This window comes from Teleopsis dalmanni, chromosome 1, assembly GCF_002237135.1.
Source record: "Teleopsis dalmanni isolate 2A chromosome 1, ASM223713v2, whole genome shotgun sequence".
NCBI lineage: Eukaryota > Metazoa > Arthropoda > Insecta > Diptera > Diopsidae > Teleopsis > Teleopsis dalmanni.
The window spans coordinates 102,210,309-102,214,487 of NC_051846.1; positions in this window are offsets into that span (position 1 = coordinate 102,210,309).

Genomic DNA, 4,179 nt, shown 5'->3' on the forward strand with positions numbered 1-4,179 from the left:
AATTTCCACCTACATAAACGCTACATAAACATGCACTAAAAACAATAACAACACGAACTAAAACACATCAACACAACACAGTTTTTTATAAAACGACACACTTTTTATATGGTTATGTTCAAACTTGGAAAAAGTAGACTCACTGGTAATAAATGTTGCAAATATCTGGAATTAAATAGATTAATTAATATTTAAAATATTTAGTCACAACCATTTACCAAAACCCAAACCGCTTCCAAGCCTTAATAACATCTCAAACTAAGCCGAAATAATATTAAAATGAAATATAAAAATATAATTAAATAAATTAATAATAAACTCACCTTATTTATTTGTTAATTATATTTCTTGTTTTTATGTTGTAAATATTCATCAAATATTTGCACTTTTAATATTTTATTTATCGTAACAAACAAAGAGTAAATAAAAAAAAAAAAAAAACCACCACCGACCGAATGTAGTTTTAAAACACGTTTTGTAAGAATCAAAACAAAGCAGCGTTAACATAAGAAAACAACAAAATATTCGCCGTAAGAGAAGCTTAAAGAGAAGATAAATACCCAAGCTGAGTACCGCACAAAACATGAAATAGAACATCAGAACGGCAAAAATATACAAGAATTACGTGAGATCAGCTGTAAATAAAATGATACGCTACGAAAAAGCTCGGTCGAGTGCGTATATAAGATGTGCATTTCTCTTATAGAGGCACTTGCAATATTACTTCAAAGGCACATACACCTTGGAAGATCAAGTCAACTAAGCTCTAGAGGCACAAAGGCATAATAAAGATATTTTATATGAAAAATATCCAAATCAAAGTACGACAGGTGGTTTCACGCCGACTGTAACTAAGATAACTATTAAAATTAATAAAGATATTTTATATGAAAAAAAATATCCAAATCAAAGTACGACAGGTGGTTTCACGCCGACTGTAACTAAGATAACTATTAAAATTAATAAAGATATTTTATATGAAAAAATATCCAAATCAAAGTACGACAGGTGGTTTCACGCCGACTGTAACTAAGATAACTATTAAAATTAATAAGGATATTTTATATGAAAAAAATATCCAAATCAAGGTACGACAGGTGGTCTCACGCCGACTGTAACCAAGATAAATTCTAAAAATCATAAGGATATTTTAAATTAAAATAATATCCTAAAGAAGGTATAATTGTAGTGAACACGACAGGTGGTACAGTTCCGGAAGAATATAACGCCAGAGACCTGAAGGAGGAAGACCTATCCAGAAAATCCAAGCATTGAAACCTCTAAAAGGGACATCTCTAATTATTTTTTTTTACGTATGAATTTTGGGTTATATATATATATTTTTTTTCCCAAAGTTAATTTGCTTCTTTATATTGAATACAAATTTAAAATTTATAAAATTTTGAAATAAAAATAAAAGTTAATTTATTTCCCTATAAGAAATATAGATCTAAAACAAAAATTATAAAATTCTGAAGTAAAAATTAAAGTTAATTTATTTCCTTATTTTAAATATAAATTTAAAATTATAACTATCGAAATAAAGTAATACATAAATAAAGATATAGAAGTAAAACCACTGCACTTTGAATATTTTGGTCACAATCTATAAATTTATTGTGACGACTTTGGTGAGACTGAGCATACCTCAGCAAATAGGCAACGACCGGGAAAAGGGGTCGTTACAATATTACGTAAATATACATATGTATGTATAATGGCCAAGATGTGGAATGTAAAGTGTGCCCTTATTTCATGTCAGGCCACAAGAATTAGTTTTCCTAAAAGAAAATTTTACAAATTTCCTCGACCAAATACAGAAAAGTACTGTCTATGGTTGCAAAATTGTTGTACTTCGGAGGCAGAGATTAGACGAAGAAAAAAGCCGTACATTTGTGACGTTCATTTCGAAGACAAATACAAAGGGAAGATATATTTGAAGAACAGCGCAAGGCCGACTTTGTTTCTTAGTGATCCCCACGAAGGAAGAGGGGTATCACCTCCTATATTTTTTTATCATTCACTACCTCATAAGACTTATGAAAGAATACAGGTAAGAGAAGAGATAGATATAAATGATCTCAACAAATCAGCGGCTATTCTTGAGGCATTGAGGAGACGGCCAAGTTCACCTCCATCAAATGAGTCCACTTCAAAACTACTATTGGAAATTAAATACTTAAAAAAAATTAGTATGAAGCAAAAGACGCAAATTTGCCTGCTACAAAAGGCAAAACGTCACTTAATTTATAAAAACAAAAATTTAAAAAAACGCCTTACATTACTTAAAAACGGGATGCAGAAACTAAAAATAAAGAAAAGTATTTGCTCTACTATTGACTCTTTGCCAGCAATCAACAGTAATTCAAAAGTGTTTGCGAAATTAATTTTAAATAAAGCACGTGTGTATTCCTCAGATGAGAAGCAAATTTGTCAATCCATCTATTTCAGATCATCTGCTACGTATAACTTTCTACGTGATGTGTTAGATTTTCATTTACCTCATGTGAGCTCTTTGCAAAATTGGACGCCTATTAAAAGTCTTTCTCCAGGTTTAAATAGCAGTATTCTGTCAGAAATTCAAAAACAAATAGTTTCATTGAACGCAAAAGATAAAGAAGTTGCATTGATTTTTGATGAGATGTCTGTTCAAGAGGCCCTTATATATAATCAAGTCGAAGATCGTATAGACGGGTACGCGGACTGTGGAAATGGTGAAAGAGATGAATACTTAGCAAAGACTATTCTGCTTTTCATGGTGAGGAGTTTATGTGGAAACTTCAAACAAGTTTTGTATTATGTAGCTTGTCCACAGAAAATGCAGGGAGAAGACTTACAAAAGGAAGTATTTAAATGTCTGGACATTTCGAAGCACATTGGATTAAATGTTCAAGTCATAACCTGTGATCAAGGTCCAATTAACAGAAGATTGTTCAATATTCTTGGATCTTCTGAAAATAAGCCGACATTCCGCTACAAAGAAAAGACTTACTGGACGTATTATGATGTCCCACATCTTTTTAAGACTTTTCGCAACCGTCTCATGATAAGTGACATCGCTACTCCAGATGGAATTATTTCTTGGGAGGTCGTTGAGAACTTGTATAATATGGACCGACAGGGTACAACTAAGGTTTGTCCAAAACTAACTTACAGACATATATCTCCAACAAATTTTGAGAAAATGAGTGTTCGGCTTGCCGTACAAATACTAAGCCATAGTGTTGCTGCTAGCATTGAGACTTTTTTGTCTTTAAATAAGTTTAAAGACCAGTTAACTACAACGGCTAAGTCAACTGCTGCATGCTTCAAAAAAATGGACCGCTTATTTGATGTTCTTAATGGAAAACCACCATTAAAAGGAAATGATGATAAAAATATTCAATTTTTGATAGAAATGAAGGCAATGTACGCCTACTCTGAGATGAAGTCTACTAAACCAAATGTATATACATATTGCTTTAATGGAATATTACTATCAATAAATGCAATTCTGCAAATCTCATCAAACATTTTTAAATTTCATAATGACGTGTATTATATATATTTATGCAAATTCAATCAAGATCCTGTTGAAAATTTTTTTTCATTAGTAAGATCTCGAAATGTTAACAAAAGTAATCCAAACATTTTCGAGTTTAACCAAATTTGTGCAAAGCTAATAACATCTAAGCTATTTTTTACATCGAGATATCAAAATTGTGAACAGGACAACGATGAGTACTTTGATTTAGATTGGAATGCAGTATTCAAAAAACCAGATGATGCTAACAAATTTACTCATGAAAGAAATGCTCCCGAAACTTCGCACACTGATATTAATGATTTTGAAGAAATAGACCCATTGATAAATTTTAGCGTTACTGAAGTATTCGATAACTCAATAAGTGATAACGCAATTCGTTATTTTGCAGGGTATTGCTACTTGAAGCTACAAAAAAAGTTGAAGACATTTTGTGACAATTGCTTTGAAACAATGACTGAGCTCTTGCCAACATGTTCAAATATGACAGATGTATTAATTCGAAAAAAAACGTATGACTCTGTTTTTTCTGGAACATCTCTAATCAACCCGTCAGATATTTTCTTTGAAGTATGCAAAATGCAAACGCAAATTTTTCAGAAAGAGTTAATCAGAAATCCATGCAAGTTGAATATAAAGGCACACATATTTATAAA